The 18,168-nt window shown below is 41.3% G+C and overlaps 1 long non-coding RNA gene across 1 annotated transcript in view; it reads left to right on the forward strand.

Annotated features, from left to right (window-relative positions):
• Positions 1–18,168, forward strand: part of LOC130037806 (uncharacterized) — a 116,342-nt gene that overhangs the window by 88,653 nt on the left and 9,521 nt on the right. The window contains exon 3 of the long non-coding RNA XR_008794496.1: positions 4,186–4,307. This is a non-coding gene — a long non-coding RNA (uncharacterized LOC130037806). The remainder of the gene's footprint in view (positions 1–4,185; positions 4,308–18,168) is intronic.

The following is an 18,168-nucleotide window of genomic DNA, read 5'->3' on the forward strand; positions in this document are numbered from 1 at the left end:
TTAGACCTGTTATTGGGACTGAGCTAATCTGTTGTAACCACCTTCTGTGGTCTCTGGAAAGCAGCTGTGAGGAGCTGAGCAATAAATTGGACGGTAAAAGCACAGGCTAGAAATGTGATTGCAGCATTTTTACAATAACCTGATTTTCTCTGACCCACAGAGGAAAGAGCGCACTTTTACCTCAGGTTTTGGCGATAAAAAAAAGGGGGGGGGCTCAGGTTAATTTTATCTCACGATTATATCATCATATGGCCCAAATTGATGGGAGCATTACTGACCATGGATGGAACTGAACTCTGTCCCCTCCCCTCTCACACTGCCCTCCCCTACCCTCAGGCAACTAAGGGACAGCAAGGCTGAGGGAACCTCATCCATCCTAGGACTGAGTGCTGTGGGAGCTGTGGACCCCCATCTGAAGCACCCAGCTCCACAGCCTGCTCGTACCCCTGGAGAAAAGTTTTTTTGTCTCGTTGGCTCGCTCTCTCTCTCTCTCACTCTCTCTCTCTCTCCTTCTCTCTCTCTCTCTCTCTCTCTCTCTCTCTCTCTCTCTCTCTCTCTCAGTTTTGGGGCCATACCCAGAGGTGCTCAGGCCTTACTCCTGGCTCTGTCCTCAGGTATCATCCTGGCTCTGGGGAACCCAGGTTGACCACATACAAAGCAAGCTCCCTACCCACTGTACTATCTCTTCCTCCAAGGAGAATTTGCTTCCTGTTGTGTTAATGTGTGGGGAAGGAAAAAGGGGTCAATTTTCATTTTTTCTATAACATGTTCTTGTCACACCTTTGAGATTTAAACAGTCCGTGGACCCCAAAAACTCAAACATTGGTTCCCTCTGTCTAGAGGGGGATGAGGTTCTGCCTTGGTGGGCTGGCAGCCCAAGGCTCTGTGTTCAGACATCAGGTGTGCATTGGTTCCCTGCACATGAATCTTTTCCTCAGAGTGAACTTAGACCCATTTTATCAAGTCCGACTGACTATTTTTCCACTCTTGTACTTAAATTTTCAAAGAATCTAAAATAGCAGTTCCATTTTTCACCGTGTTCTCTCTTGAAATATTTAATTCTTCCTTGGACGCTTTAATGTTGCATTGCCCAAGGATTAAGTTCCATTTTTGAAGAGAGTCTATTAGCAAAGAGAAGCAGAAAATGGATTTCACCAAGTGGCAGGAGGGCAGGGGCTGGCCCCGGCTTTGCCTTGATGAAGCCACTTGCCCTTCAGCCACACCGGGACCAAAGTCCCTTTATAAAATACATACCAGTTTTTAAAAAGTAAAGTCTTCCCACAAAGATCCATTTTTAAGGAGATTAATGCTCCATGAATAATGCAGCACAGAAGACGTGACAATAGTCATAACTGGAAAAGGTAAAATCCATGGCAGCAAAGTACATAGTTACCTTTGAAAAAGCAAAGCAAGTGTCAGGACGCCCCTTGGAACTGACACAAGTGGAACCGAGGGTGCTCTCTGTGACCCTGTGAAATAAGTACAGTCGTGATCTTAGGTGCCAGCTGTTTCTTGGTTTTTTATTTTTATGAGTATGCAAATAATGGGGGGAGGGGTTTGAGAGTGATGAAAACTTGGATTTTTCCATAATATTTAAAGATCGGGCCAGAGCAATAGTATAGCAGGTACATTTGCCTTGCACGTGGCTGACCTGGGTTTGATCCCATGCATCCCATATGGTCCCCAAGCATTTCCAATAGTAATTCCTGAGTGCAGTGCCAAGAGTAATCCCTGAGCGTCGCTGGGTGTGACCCAAAAGGCCAAAAAAGAAAAATATTTTTTTAAGATCACTAGAAGTTGAATTTCTCCTCCTTGGATAATTCAGTTTGATGATGTTGATCCCTAGGATAAAACTCTTGCCTTCTGTCTTTACCTGCATCTCTTGCTCCCATTGGGCAGGGCCTAAAACATTTGAAGCAGGGACCCAGGAGATAGTACAGGACTAAGGTGCATGCTGGGCATACACCTGACCCTGACTTGATTTCTCGCAGCTTGTGGCCCCCCAAGCTCTGAGGGTGTGACCCTGTTGGCCCACATTTCCTCAAGGCTATCATTTTTCCTTAAAATAAAAGATGTGTTTCCCAGACTGAAAGGATGCCTTGGGCACATTTGCCGACCCTCATCTTCTCCAACACATGGAAGACTCCTTCCTGTCTTCACTTGGTCTCAGGGCCACCAATGTGGAGTCCAGTGCACATGTGTTTTACATATTCCACGTGTAGTTTACGTACTGGCCTTTCATCTCCTACCTTACCAACTCTCCAGGTTCCAAATTTGCGGTGATCTGGGGACTGGGCACAGAGAGCACCCTGAGTTTTTTTTTTTAATCTATAGTGGTGGTCTTCAACCACTGGCCTGTGGACCCAGTGCCAGTCTGCAGGAGTAGAAAGGTTGAAGACCACTTCTCTCCTTCTTTAGTTGTAGCTGCCTTTTTTATAGATGGGTATGTGGGACAGGGGCCTTAGTATAGAAAGGGTGAGGAACGCTGTTCTTGAAGTCTGCAGGGCAGCGGGATGTCTCTAACCTTGCTGCTCATGGGGATTGCCAGGGAGGGGGGTCCTCAAGAAACTCTCTTCCCAGGCTTCCCTGCACCAGTTAAATGCCTTCCTGGGGGCAACTGCAGGTCATTCTTTGCGGAAGCCCACAAGAGAGCACAATGCAGCCACACTGGAGAACCACAGAACTCAGGTGGGCCCCTGAAACAGTTCTGGGGAAGGTCTCATTCCGAATAACACTTATCTGTGTCTTAGTCCCCATTTATTTGATAAAATCTCCATGTTTTTCATACTTTTTCTCATGACTTATTCCTTTCCTTTTGGCTCTTTTTTTTTAAAGGAGGGATGTATGTGTGTGTGTGTGTGTGTGTGTGTGTGTGTGTGTGTGTGTGTGTGACACATTTCATTTTATAGTTCCATTTTCATCCCCAGCCAGCACACCTGTCAGTAGTCATGTTTCCCACCAAGAAGCTGGTATAAATAACACAAAGCTATGTGGGTTTTTAAAACCTTTGTCCAACTTAGTAAATCTTCTGGCTTTTATTTTGGGAGGAGGAGAGGAGGGTCACACTAGGCAGTGATCAGGGCTCATCCTGGCAGGCTCAGGGGAATCATTTAGGGTAAAGGACTGAACCCAGTCAGTCACATGCAAGGCAAGTGCCCTACCCACTGTATTATGTATTATCTCTCTAGCTTCTTGGCTGGTTTTTTACAATGGTGGTAAAATATAGTAATTTTGTTGTACTTCTCCAGGTATTTTTTTCCCTAAAAGCAAGGATGTGTTTGGGTTTCACATTTCACATATATAATATATATTTTTAATGATATATATTCAAATATATGTATATTCAATCATAGGTGTTTGAGGAGCCAAAAGATTCCTTTATTCTAGAAATACCTCAGCAGAATTTCTTTAGAAAGTGAGTAAAGCCCTCCTACCACTGAATTGTTGGGTCTCTAAACTATTACAGTGGTGCTTTCTAGACATCTGCCAAGTTCTTTCGTTTACTTTTAAGGAGAAAAAAAGGTACACAGTTGAGGCATTTTGTGCAGCAGGAAGAACAGAGGGAACAGGCCTCCTGCAGTTAGGCTTCTTTCCTATAAGGAAATCATGTCTGTTTCCCCATCTTCTACAACACATACATGGCCAATACCATGGGCAGCAGACGTCTTGGTTCCGTGTCTGACTCATCTGCTTCATAAACATGAAATGATAGGCTTAATATTTCATTCCTTGAGATGGTTTTTATGACCTACCTCGCAGGGCCATTATGTGGTTTTGAAAAGATACAGGGAAAAGCACCCTGAAAAGCCTCAAGCACCATCTGATATCATGTAAAATTAAAATGTTATTAATTAAGGTTTCACTGTCTGATGTGGCCTTTTGGTCCACGAGTTGAAGTCTGCCTTAAAATAGGTACCTTGAAGACATGATCGAGCAGAGCAGAAATGAACAAGAAGATTAATAATATAACAGAGGACTTTTCAGTGCTTTTCCCCTAATGGCAAAGGAAATTTACAACGCCACCTGCAGAGGGCAATTAATTGGCTGAAACACCACTATTATTCAAGGAGATGCTTTAAAAATGTCTCACACTGTGCAGCATGACAGCAAGGCAAGGGGAGTTGGGAAGAAAAAGGGACTCTCAGGCAGATAGTACATAATATAATTTTTATGAATTATTTTCAGAATGTTTAAAGTCATGTGGACTTGCTTCACATAATAAGATGCATTTTCCAACTGGAGACGGATTTGTATCTACTCAGAGGCGACCTCAAAAGGAGGAGCAAGCAGGACTGGGAAGGTCTCAGGTATGATTCCTCTGAAGACATCTTCCTGCCTTCCTTCTCTGCCTAAAGTTCTTTCAGGGCAGTGGAATAAACACACGGGAAGTAGCATTCCCTTCATTGTCTATCTACTTGCTTTCTTAAGGATAAACACATAATACAGTGTTTTAAAATCATGCTTATGGAAAAATGAGACTCTTTGGGGATGCACAGTTATCAATGTGTGAAAGAAAATAGCTTTTTTACTCTGCTAGAGCAATAACACAGCGGTAGGGCATTTGCCTTGCACGCAGCCAACATGGCCAACACGAGTTCGATTCCTCCGCTGCTCTCGGAGAGCCCGGCAAGCTGCCGGGCGTATCTCGCCCGCACGGCAGAGCCTGGCAAGCTACCCGTGATGTATTCAATATGCCAAACACAAAAACAACAAAGTCTCCAATGGAGACATTACTGGGCCCGCTCGAGCAAATCGATGAACAATGGGAGGACAGTGACAGTGATTTTTACTCTGCACTTCTGCATTGTATATATTTTTGCTTTTCCTCCTCTCCTCCCAACCTTTTCCATCCCCATCTCTGTCCCATCATTGGAAATAACTACTGATCACCATGCAGTGTTTGTTTCCAGGTATTTGCCATTAATAATCCTGGGACTTTTAGAATCAAAAACCCCAAATCCTGTCACATGTTCATCTAGTTCCTAAATATTAAATACCTACTACGAGAGCTAAGGCATTGTTTCGGTGCCATGATGGGAACATGGAAGAATCAATAATGTCCCTTCAGGGTTTTAGATAGCTGATATTAGAACTTTTAGTGACCTTTTAAAAACCCCTTTCATTTCAGAATAAAGATAGATTCCCAGGAAATTGCAGAGAGACTACAGAGGGGTCCTATCTGCCGTTATTCAGTTCCCTGGATGAAAACATGTCACTGTAGTCCATTTTCAAAACCAATTCTGTAATATCAGCTGTATAGATTGTATAACTGTTACCACAGTCAGAATGCAGAAGTACTTCTCATCACAGCAATCTTTATGTTAGCCCTCTATAATGATGAACATTCCCTCACGAACGCTAACCCTTGACCTTAGTCTCCCATTCACCTCTAAACTCTTGGCATTTTGAGAAAGCTATATAAAGGGAATGGTACCATATTTTTCTGGTTCCTTTTTTCTCGTTCCTTTTCTGATATATATATATATATATATATATATATATGCAAGTTATTGTAACAATTGTTTATTCCTTTTATTGTTGAGTTGTATTCCGTGGTAGTCATGGCCCAAGATGTGTTTCATCATTCGCATATGGGGGGTCATTTGGTTGTTGCCAGCAGTTTGGAATTCCTATAAGTAAAGTTTTTGTGAGCAACTGTCTGCAGGTTTGCTTATGAGCATAAGTTTTCATTTTTTCTGGGACAAATGCCCAGGAGTACAATTGCTGAGTCATCAAATAAGTATATGTTGTTCTTTTTTTTTTTTTAATTTAAACACCATGATTTACAAATCTGTTCATAATAAAGTTGTTTCAGGAGTTCAGGCATTCAATATTTCAACACCAGTCCCAACACCAATGTGGCCTTCCCCTCACCAATGTCCCCAGTGTCCCATCTACCCTCCAAGCTTGCCCCTTTATTAAGCACAAACAAATTTACTTCAGATTGCTTATTACAACAAAATGGCAAATGAAATTATCAGAAAATGATCAGTAAAAGTCAATTTGTGATCATTGTTCTATCTCACAGTGGTATTACTAAAATCATGGAGGATTAACTGACAAGTTGGTACTGGTTGAGCCTTTTGTGTTAATGTTATCACTCCCTGAGTTTGGTGGGATCCTACTGCAACTTCCCCATCAAATTTGCTGTGCTCCCACTGGGCTGTCAGTTGGCTTCTCCTTCCCCTACTGTAAATGGATGAGGTGTCACATGGCTACATATGAGGCCACATGCTCCAGGAGCTGTGGGTCTTGTCTGTGTCAGAGGAGGCCAGATGTGGTGGCTGTTGGGCCTCTGTGGAAGAGAGAGATTTGCCCATCCCCACTCTGAGAAGATCTCAGAGTTTTTTCAGTTGAAGATCCATCTATCTGGGACAATTTATCATCTTGGCTTCTTTTTGAGATTAGTTGTGGAACATATGTTTATTTTTTAAAGAAGCTTCCAAGTTTTCTTCCAGAGTGGCCTTGCCCTCCTGCATTCCCGTGGGCATCATCAGAGAGATTTCACCACATGTGTTTTTCCACATGCTATACTGTCTCAGTCTGTGACATTCAGTCTATCAGTGCTAATAGGTATGTAGTTGGTGCTCCTCATGGTCTCAGTGGAGCACCTCCCTAATGGATAGTTGTGCTAAACAATGGCTCATGTATGCATTTGCTGTCCCTAAGTCCTCTTCACTGAAAGGGTCGTCTGTTCATATCTTTTGCCCATTTTCTAATTGGATTATTGTTATAATATTGAGTTTAGATAGCCCTTTGTATATTTTAGATAATAAACCTTTGTGGGACATGGAGCTTCCAGATATTTTTATTAGCCTCTGAAACAAAGGTTTTAATTTTATTAAAGCACAATGAACAGATTTTTTTTTCTTTGATAGCAACAGCTAAGAATTCCTTGGCTTGCTCCATATACCCTCTTGTGTTTTCTAGTTTTACATTTAATTTTTTTTTTGGTTTTTGGGCCACACCTGGTGATGCACGGGGGTTACTCCTGGCTCTGCACTCAGGTATTACCCCTAGCGGTGCTCAGGGGACCATATGAGATGCTGGGAATCGAACCCAGGTCGACTGCGTGCAAGGCAAGTGCCCTATGCACTGTGCTATTGCTCCAGCCCTACATTTAATTATTTCAAAGTGTGTGAGGATTAAATTGGAATCTGGTGGGAGAGAATCTGATCTATGTCTGTCCAGTTGTTCCAGCACCACCATTTATCAGAAAGACAATCTTTCTTCCACTAAATTATCTTTTTGCACCTTTGTGGAAGATCAGTTGAGCAATAATGTGAAATTATTTCTGAGTTTTCTATTCTTTTTATTGATCCGTGTCTCTTCTTCCACCAGTACCACTCACTCTTGGTTACTAGGGCTCTATAATAAGTCTTGAAATCCAAAAGATGAATTCCTCTGTTTTTATTTCTTTTTTCAGAATTATTTTAGATTTCTAATATTTTTATTTTCAGATGAATCTTTTAGAATGATCTTGTCTGAATTTATAAAATAAGTGAATTGTTGTTAAAATTTGAATCAAATCTAAACACTTCTCAAAAAGCTAGGAATTGAGCTTCCACATGACCCAGCAATTCCACTTCTTAGCATCTATCTAGCCCGCACGGAAGAACCTGGCAAGCTCCCCGTGACGTATTCAATATGCCAAACACAGTAACAACAAAGTCTCCAATGGAGACGTTACTGGGCCCGCTCGAGCAAATCGATGATCAACGGGAGGGCCTAAAGCCACCTAAAGCTAAAGCATCTATTCCAAGGGCCCAAAAACTCTATTCAGAAAAGACATTGGAATTCTACCTTCTACGTTCATTAGCACTATTCACGATAACCCAAGATCTGGAAACAATTCAAATGTCCAAGACAGATGTCTGGATAAAGAAACTGGTACATAAACACATGGAATATATGTTATACACAGTGAAATACTACTCAGTGGTGAGAGAAAATGAAATCATGCAATTTGCTGCTGCGTGGATGAATCTGGAGAGTATCATGCCTACTGGTGTTGGTTAGAAAGAAAGGAACAGATACAAAATGATCTCTCTCCTATGTGAAACATAAACAGTCATAGGGTAGGCACTAATACCAAAGGCAATAGAAACCAATTACTGGTCTTCACTAGGAAGCTTAAAGCATGGGGCAGGGACACTAGAGAATGGTGGAGGGAAGTGGACACTTTGATAGAGGATGTGTTGTTGGAATGTTTCATGTATGAAACTTTGCTAATAATAGTTTTGTAAATCGTGATGCCTAAAATGAAATTTAAATTATTTTAATTGCATGAAAGGGCCTGGGAGATGGCCCAAAGGACTTAGCACTGTTTGTCATGTGGAAGGCCCGGGTATGACCTTCATTCTGGCATGGTTCTTTGAATACCACGAAGAGTAACTCCCAGGCACCAAGCCAGAGGTAGCTCCTGAGCACCCATCATCTGTGACCCCAAACAAAAATTCCATCAAAACTGCCAGTTTGGATAGAGTGACATCTTTTCTGTATAGAATTTTTACATCAATAGTTTGTCTCTCCATTATTTGGAGCTTTGATTTACATTTTTTAGCAGTTTGTAGCTTTTAGCACCCAAGTGCTGCATGTTTCTTGATTGATCGTTCCGTGTTTATTATTTTTCTCTAGTATTATGAAACTTCCTGAACTTCCTTACAAACTCTAATTGTTCATTTTCGCTTTGTTTTAGATTCTTGCGGTTTTCTGTGTAATCTCATGTCATCCAGAAACAGGCAACTTTATCTTTTCCTTTGGATTCTTCATGCTTTCTTTTTTAATTCATTTTCGTTTTTCATTCTTATTTTTTGGCATACATTTCATAGGTATTTGAAAAGAATGTATATTCTCATAAGTCAAGTGAAATTTTCTATAAATGGTGATTAGATTCTCAAGTGGATGATACTGAAGCTTTACTTCTGTTGATTTTCTGTCATTTTTCTGCAAACTTGTGAGAGAGCTATGTTAAAGTCTCCCAACTATAATCATGGATTTATCTGTTCTTTCAGTTTCATCAGGTTTTTTGTTCCCATTTGTTGTTTTGCTGGTGGTGTCCACACATTTAGGATCTGCTGTACTTTCTTAATTGGTTGACTTTTCCATCACTGTGTAATATCCTTGTATCTGGTAACTTGCTGGTGACTACTTTATCTGATATCAATATAATCATTCATACAAGCATTTGAGTAATAATCACATTTTTGGGGGGGTACCACACCCAACTATGCTCAGAGCTTACTCTGGTTCAGAGCTCTGAGGTCACTCCTGGAAGTGTTCAGAGGACCATATGTGATGCCAGAGATTGAAATGGGATCTGTTGTGTGCAAGCAAGTGTACTTGCTGTACTCTCTGTTTTGCTTCAAATATGCCTTTAGCACAGTGATAAGGCGTTTGCCTTGTGCGCAGCCAGCCCCGCCGAGCCGGGTTCAATTGCTCTGCCCCTCTCGGAGAGCCTGGCAAGCTACCAAGAGTATCTCGCCCGCACAGCAAAACCTGACAAGCTACCCGTGACGTATTTAATATGCCAAACACAGTAACAACAAGTCTCACGATGGAGACGTTACTGGGCCCGCTCGAGCAAATCGATGAACAACGGGAGGACCTTGACCGTGACATGCCTTTTCCCATCCATTTAATTTTAATCGGTCTTTAACATACTTGAAGTGAGTTTCTTATAGACAGATTATACTTGGGTCATATCTTTATCTCTGCTGTGACAATGTTTTAATAGAGATCACACTCAGCAGTGCTCAGGGGCCTAAGAGTCGCTCCTGGTGTGCCAGTGGTGGGCAGGGCATCAAACTCCAGTGGTCAAGCTCAGGATCTTACCCATGTGAGGCTTCTGCTTTACCATTTGAACTGTCTCCCTAGTCCAGTCAATTCTTTTAATTGGCATATTAATTGGTCTCTTAATTGGTATACTTAATATATACTTAATGAAATTATTGATAGTTTGCTGCAGGTTGACTTTAGGTTGACCTTGCGACCACTCACTACTTTCGGACTGGTCAAACCTTAAGTTGCCTATTTTCTTTGTCCTTCCTGTTTGTGTGCTCTTAAAAAAAAGCTTTCTTTTTCTTCTTTCCATTGTTTTAGAATTCCATTTTACCCAGTGTTTTAGAATTCCATTTTATCCAGTGTTTTTGAATGTTCCTTTTTGTAAACATGTATGCATAATTCCATAATTCATAATTTTATTGGTATAACATTCTACATGCTTGCATTTATAAAAAAACATACTTCTCTTTTTGTTGTTATACCTCCCATAAGTTATAATTATCTTAATTCTTTTCTCTCTTTGCATTTAGAACCACATCAGAAAATGTTATTTTATTTCAATGATAAAATACAATATAGGAAACTTAAAAAGAGAGGGATTCCCCCCCCCAACACCTGGAGGAGGTCTTTGGCTCACACAGAGCAGTACTTTAGAGCTACTCCCAGCTCAGTGCTCAGGGCTCCACCCTCAATGTGCTCCAGGGTCTGTGTGGTGCCAAGAATTGAACCTGGGCCTCCCACATGCAAAACTTTGCCCGGCCCATTCAGTTTTCTCTCTGGCCCAGTATACCCTTATTTTCTTTTTTTAATTTCTTATTTTTTTATTAGTGAATCAGCGTGAGATACAGTTACAGGCTTACAGACTTTCATGCTTGTGATTCAGTCATACAATGATCAAGTACCCATCCTTCCTCCAGTGCCCATTTTCTATCACCAATGGTCCCAGCATCCCTCCCACCACCCCCACCCCATCCCCTCCACCCTACTCCGCCTCTGTGGCAAGACATTCCCCTTTGCTCTCTCTCTCTCTCCTTTTGGGTGTTGTGGTTTGCAATAGAGGTATTAAGTGGCGATCATGTTTGGTCTGTAGTCTACTTTCAGCCCACATCTCCCATCCCGAGTTAGTCCTCCTAGCACCCTTTACTTGGTAGTCTATCTGAGCTGCCTTTTCCCGCAGCATGTGAGGACTCTTTACATCCCAGATCCATCTTTCACTGGATTGGCCTAGGCTTACCATGCACAACAGGGTGAATGTGTGCTTGAAAAAAAAAAAACCCAAAAATGTTTGAATTCATAATGATAGTTTTCAGAGGATACCCTTATTTTCATTCGATCTTCTACTCTCTCTTTCCTTCCATTTGTTTTTACTGTTGCATTGACTGAGGGAGGTGAGGAGTCGCACACAAGGGTGGCAGAGCTTCCACACTTGGTGTAGTGCTCAGCAGGTGGCACACTTTATTGCTTGTACGCACTTGATTGCTGTGTGCTGGAGATGCCAAGCACCGGTGCCAGCAGGATTGTACTCCGCAGTTGGGGTAGAATTCATGGTCTCATGCTTGCAAGGCCTGACACTCTGCCACTGAACCTTCCCCAGAGCCTTCTAACTTGCTGTTCATTGTACTTCCTCTGCTGTTCCAAGGTCCTTCATTTTTTTTCCTGTTTCCTTTGTACATTTAGAACTTTTTATACCCATTCTTGTAGGATTGGTCTTGGTAACAAATTCTCTTAGTTTTCTTTCATCAGAATATGTTTTAATTTGACCTCCATGGTTCCAGTATGCAACCTGCTTTCCTTCCCATCATTTTCCCTTATAAAATAATGTGTTAGGGGTTGGAGAGGTGGCTCAAAGGGTGGACACAAATACCTAGCATGCACATGGCCCCAGGTTTGATCTCCGTCACTGAAAGATCCCCTGAGCACCACCAGGTATAGTCAACGTGGCCCCTCCGGACCACTGGGATGGTTCCGGTGACCCTTAGCACCACTTAATCTGAGCAAAACCACATTGCTGTGCCTAAGCACTAAATCTCTGAACCATATAACCAGGCTGAGTGTCACCATGAGTTCACTCCCAGCCCCCCTGAGCTCTTGGAAATTACCCCCAAAAAAGTGCTATTTCAACATCAGTGCATTCAAGATTTTTAAATCTCTCATTTCCAGAAGTTTAACTATGCTGTCTTATTTGGCTGTTTTTGTGTTTTTGTTTTTTTGTTTTGAGGACCGCACCTGGCAGGGCTCCGAACTTACTCCTGGCTCTGTACTCAACCATCACTCTTGGCTGTGCTGGAGACCATCTGGGGTGCTAGGAATCAAATGCTTTTACCTCTATACTATCTCTCCAGTCTCTAAATTTATTTGGATTTATCCCATTTGAGATTTACTCTTTTTTTGTCTCAGTAAATGTATTTTATTTGTTTCATCAAACGATGGTAGTTCTCATTTTTTTTATTTCTCTGGGTACATTTCCACTCTGCCTTTTCTCCTTTCATTCTCTGACTCCACAGACCTGACTGTTGAGACTTTTGTCACGACCCCACAAGTCCCTTTCCATTTCTTTTTATCCCCATCTGTACTCTCTGTCCTTCAGCTAGGGTCATTTCTGTTGTTCTGTCTACAAGTTTCTTTCTTCTGTCCTACTCTTCAGCTGAACCCATTGACTTTTGTCATCTCTGTAAATATATAATAGAGTCCTTAACTTTCTCTTGGGTTCAATTTGTTTTTATTACTTTGCTGAGACTTTGTGTGTCTTCATTTGTTTCAAAGATGTTTCTGATTGTTTATTGAAGCAGTGGTAGCTTCTAGAATGGCAGCCTTAAAATTGGTGTCAGACATCTTAGAGCTGGCATAGATTGGTTGCCTTGATTGAAGATTTTTCTACTTCTGGGTAAGAGACTTGACTGAAACCTGGGTACTTAGGGATATGAAAGGCAGCTTTCTCTAGTGTTGCTCTAGTAGGAAAAAAGATGGCACTGACTTGATGTAGTCAAATGAATATAGAAGTCCAGGTTGCCCATTCAATCTCTATGTATGCCTTGGGGCAGTTATTATTGCAGCATATAAGTGGGTTCCAGCTCCCCACTGAGCCTGATGCTGCCTGCTGCAAAGTTTCGAGTACTTGGCACAGCTCTCTACACACTCTATGCCCACACCTAAATGTGAGGATGTGTCTTGCCTCATTACAACTGTTGAGATTCCTAACTCTCCAGGTGACCTCCCCACACACTACCCCAATGTAAAGGAAGAAATGGGAGTCCTTATTATTGGGTATTGCTGGAAATTCAGACTTCCTATGGGGCCTTGGGGTCAGTAATATTGGGTTGTTCCCTGTTCCTATTAAGTTGTTTAAAGCAGAGTATACAATGAGAATTAAAGTATAATAATAGCACTGTAGCACTGTCCTCTCGTCGTTCATTGATTTGCTCAAGCGGGCACCAGTAACATCTCACAACAAATTGTGAGACTTGTTGTTACTGTTTTTGGCATATCGAACTCATCACGGGTAGCTTGCCAGGCTTTGCCATGCGGACGAGATACTCTCGGTAGCTTGCTGGGCTTTCTGAGAGGGGTGGAGGAATCAAACCCGGGTCAGCTGCGTGCAAGGCAAATGCCATACCTGCTGTGCTATTGCTCCAGCCCAAAGTACAATAATAGGTGATATAATTTATATCCATTATAAATATATAATAGTGGATATCTATATGAATTATATGATATAATATATAAGTATATATTAAAGTTTAAATTATATTTTAAATAAAATTTTAACTAGGTTAACATGTAACTTGCAGCTAGACAAACTTGTTGGCATGTGGTAACGTGTTTTGACTTTCAGAGACTCTGGCTCTGCGGTCACTGCACTTTTAGGGTTGATAGATTCACTCTCTCATTGAAGATAGGGATCATGGGTATGCCTGGGTGCATGTTCTGTTCTCCACATTGGATTCCAGTTTGGGTTCTTTCCTCTTTATCGTGTCAGATAGTTCCACACATGTCTCTTAACTACCACATGTCTGCTCAGCAGTCCTCAGCAGGGTCCCCTGCAGATATCCCTTCCAAATGGGAAAGGGGCCCTAAGAACCATGTGTCCAGTGGGTGTGTGGCAGCAGGTTTCCTGGGAAGAAAGCCACGGACCAACAGGGACCTTCAGGGGCTCCCCAGGGCCCAGGTGGAAGCAGCTCCCACAGCTCATTTCTGAGAGGTGTTGTTTTTCTTTTCCTCTTCTTGCCTTAGCTCTGTCTGCTGAGGGAGCTTGTGCACTTTTAACTCAGCCAGCCCAGAGGACAGCCCATTCCACCCCATACACAGGGTCAAGCCTGCACAGAGCAACTGGCCTGTGTCCTGGGAGAGGCGTGGACAGGTCTGGTCAAGTGTATGGAATAAACCTTGTAACTGAGTCCCCTGTGAGTGCCCAGGACCTGTCGTTTCTCCGTATAAATACGGAGGTTTTAGGGCACACCATTTGAAAAATGCAGACTGATGCCACGTAGAGTTCTGGTCTTATTTTGAGTAGCTGTTTCCACTTTTCTACTTTTTCTACCCCTTGACCTACCTGTATTGGTCTCCAAAGCATTCATTAGAGTCTATCTGGAGCACTGAAAGTGCCTTTCCAGGACTGCTAAGCATTTCTTTTTTTTCTTAGTGAGAGAGAGAAAAAATGTATGTGCTTAGTCCTCTACCTCCCACCAGAAGTCTGGCTTTAGGATCTAGGTTGAGGATGTTCTAACAAGTCTTTTTTTTATTTTTTTGAGTAAGGAAAACAAAGAACAAAAATATTTTCTCTGTCGAGATGGGCAAGCCAAGGGTTGTTTGCCAGCTCTCTCCTCTCACTCCTCCGTGTGCCTGTGAGAGTCAACAGTTTACAGTGTTTTTCACTGAACAATAGAATGCAAGAATTCTTTTACCTCCTGTAAATAAGCCGTATTTGGTAATTTGGATTAAAAAAACTAAATAAAAATGTATTTATAAAAAAATTTTTTAAACCACTTTTCTCTGAAAATGACTCCAAAGGAAACATTCATTTTCCACCAAGTAAATCAAGTACAAGAGGGTGAGTATTAACTTGTTTGTAACAAGACAGAAGTAGTGAGGCCTGCAGGCCCCCAGAGGCTGAGCGCTCGTATTGGCAGCTCTGGTCATACACACTAGATGCTTCTATGAAAATGTAACTATTAGCAAATGAAATTAAATACTTCAGTTGCCTAGTAACTCATCCAATCTGAGAAAGAAGCAGAAATAGAATACATAAATTTAGAACTTTTAGGCCACATGCCAAGCAAAATATTCTTGCTTGCATCCTTTTGATCATCTGCCACTTGAATGGAAGAGAGTGTTTTCCTGTCAAATAGACAATATTTGTGTTGACAGTGCTTGCTAAGAGTGCGAACCTCTAGATGACTGACCAGATATAAGTGATAGGTAGGCTGCCCAAGTACTTAAGTCTCAGAAGCCTCCAAAATTGCCAGTAGGAGCAGGAATATGAGGAATGTCTGTTAACAACCAAGAATTAATTTTTCTGACTTGATTAAAAAGACAAAGGGCATTATGTAAGTAAATGAAAAATGTACCCATATTGTACTCGTGGAAGAAATGTATAAATCATCGGTTTTTACTCATTTTCTTATGAAATGTGTTTTATAAAAGTGATTATAAAATAATCACCAATGAGGCTTTTCAGAAAAAAAAACTGACAAATATGAAATGGTTCACAACTATGAACCACACAATGTGATTACTAGTATCATGTAATACTAGAGTTTCAAGAAATACTTTGGTAAGTGGTCATTAAATATGTTGTCAGTTACCTCAAATATTACTCTATGTTCTCCTTGGAAAAAAGAAGCACAATTTTATACATTTCAGGTGGCATATTTCTAAAATGAAGAACAAAAATATAAAATCACCCCCCCAAATACAATAATACAAAATATAAAATAAACACATGCATATATGTGTGTATATGTAGGCAAATATATATTCATATGTACACATTCTTCCTAAACTATATTTCCTGAAAACATAACCAAGTATATACATTTATCCAAAGCAGACAACAATGTAATGGCATATTTTTAAAAAATCATTGTATTGATGAATTTTATTAGTTTTATTTATTGTATTGGTGCAGCATCATGATCAATAATTTTATTTTGTCATTTGTCCCAATAGTGGGATCATTAAATTCCCCAACCTTTTTTCTTTTCAGTAAATTGATAGTTCTTAAGGAACAAAGAATCTCTCTCATCTGGGTTTTTCTGATGTTTCCTCATGATTACATGAAGACAGTTTGGGAGGTGAGGGCAGTGTTGGGCCATACCCAGCAGTGCTCAGGCATCACTCCTGAAGGCTTCAGGGGACTGTACAGAGTGCCAGGTAGTGAATTCAGGTCAGCTGAGTACAAGGCAAGTGCCCTACCCACTGTACTATCACTCAGGTTCTCACATGAAAACAACTTTTAATCATTAAATGCAACATTCTTTTGGATAATCTAGAGCGAAAGAGTCTCATCCATTAGAAGACAGCAAACTCCAAAGTGCAGTCACCTCAAAATATGGTAGCATCATGTGTAGCTCTTGGGAGCAGGGGAAGTCTGCCACCCCAAGTACTCTGTTCCAAGGAACCCTCAACCCCCTATCACGTCACCATCCAGCACATAGTAGGCATTTTCTATCACAGTGTCTGGCAACTCACACCCAAATCATAAAGCCAATACTTGAGTCTGAAACCCATGTTTTTCTCCTCTATTTTTATTTTATTTTATTTTATTTTATTAGTGAGACACCATGAGGTACAATTGTAGACTTACAAATTTTGTGCTTGGGTTTCAATTATACAATGATCAAATACCCATCCCTCCACCAGTGCCCATTTCCCACCACCACGGATCCCAGTATCCCTCCCACCCCCCATCTCCTCTATTTTTTTAATATAAGAGATGCAAAACTCAGAAAAGGCCACAGACTTTAGCAAAATTGTATTATAACATTTTAAATAATCTACCTTTATTATAATATTCAGCAAGTTGAGTATATTGACTGATACCAACTTTAGCTCTTGACTAAGGAAAGGCTGACTTAAATGCTTGAAAGGCTAAGGACTGAGAATTATGAGTCAGCTCCCTGGGAATGCAAATAAATTAGTAAGCAAAACTTTGAAAAGGGAAGTTCACTTTTTAGTCAATGAATTAAATTTATTGCCGGCTCAGCTTCAAGTGAATTCTTACTCCACACATAGGTTTTCATTGATGAGTTGGGTTAGGAAAATGTTTGGGTGGGAACAGTGTAATTCTAAGACAGAATTTATGTTTACGCTTGGTTGAATTGGGAAGAAATATTCACAGAACTGTCCCCTGTCCTTGGAATTGAGGAGGTTCATGTCTAAGCCTTCTCCGGCTGATTTTTCTGCTGCTTGACTCACAGGCACACACACATTAGAATTCTGGACAGCAAAATGCAGTTCCGCTTGGCCTGTCTTTTGCAAGCCTGTTCTTAGTGCCCGATCGCATGCATTTCTACAAGTCATACTTTCTCCTCTCCCTTTCCTATCTTTCTGCAGTTACTTACAGTTTTTTTCATAAGTTATTCTCACAAAAATGCAGTCCAGAAACATCACAGAAATTATTCTAGGCTATGATGCTGCGGTCCTCAGCCTTTTTGCCATGAAATGTAGGACATCCTTCTGATAAATAATTCGGCTGTAATTCTGAGCTACATTCTGTCTTGCTCTCCTTGGACTTCCACAAGGAGCTTTCTCATGCTCCTGTTCTGTGCAAAGCCAAGGAATTGTCAAGAGGAAGGTGAGGAAGAGCAGTTCTGTAGAACAAAGATATTGCTTCTCATTCCTTCCTTCCTTCCTTCCTTCCTGCCAAGCACATCTTGAGTATCTACTCTCTGTCTCATAGAGCTAGCGATACTGAGCTGAGGAAGTCAGATCCGATTCCCACTATCACAGGCTTCACCAGTGGAGAATCCTGTGATACTCCGTGAGTGAAGACAGGAAGAATACAAATGGGAACGTGCCTGTGAGAAACTAAGGGGCTTGTAGGAAAGAAAATGGGAAAAGATTCTGGTTTCACCCCACTACCCCGGACTGTCCTCTGGGGGGAGGAGATGCCCTCTCTGACTCTGGTGTTTCTGTTTTTTCCCTTTGACTCAGGAGGGGTATGTGGGAGAGACCAGTTGGCTACCTGGACCTGTACTGAAGATATAAAGGAAATGTTATTTGGGATTTCTTGGTGACAAGTCACTTACATCTTGCCTTCTCAACTTGGAGACTGAAACTGAAGAATAATTTCATTTGATAATCAGAAATTAATTTCTGGTGTAGATAGGGGTAGTGGGACACTTCATTCAAGGGAAAGCTAATAGAGCCTGATTATCTGTTTAATCA

Source organism: Sorex fumeus, unplaced genomic scaffold (assembly GCF_029834395.1).
Source record: "Sorex fumeus unplaced genomic scaffold, SorFum_2.1 ptg000072l, whole genome shotgun sequence".
NCBI lineage: Eukaryota > Metazoa > Chordata > Mammalia > Eulipotyphla > Soricidae > Sorex > Sorex fumeus.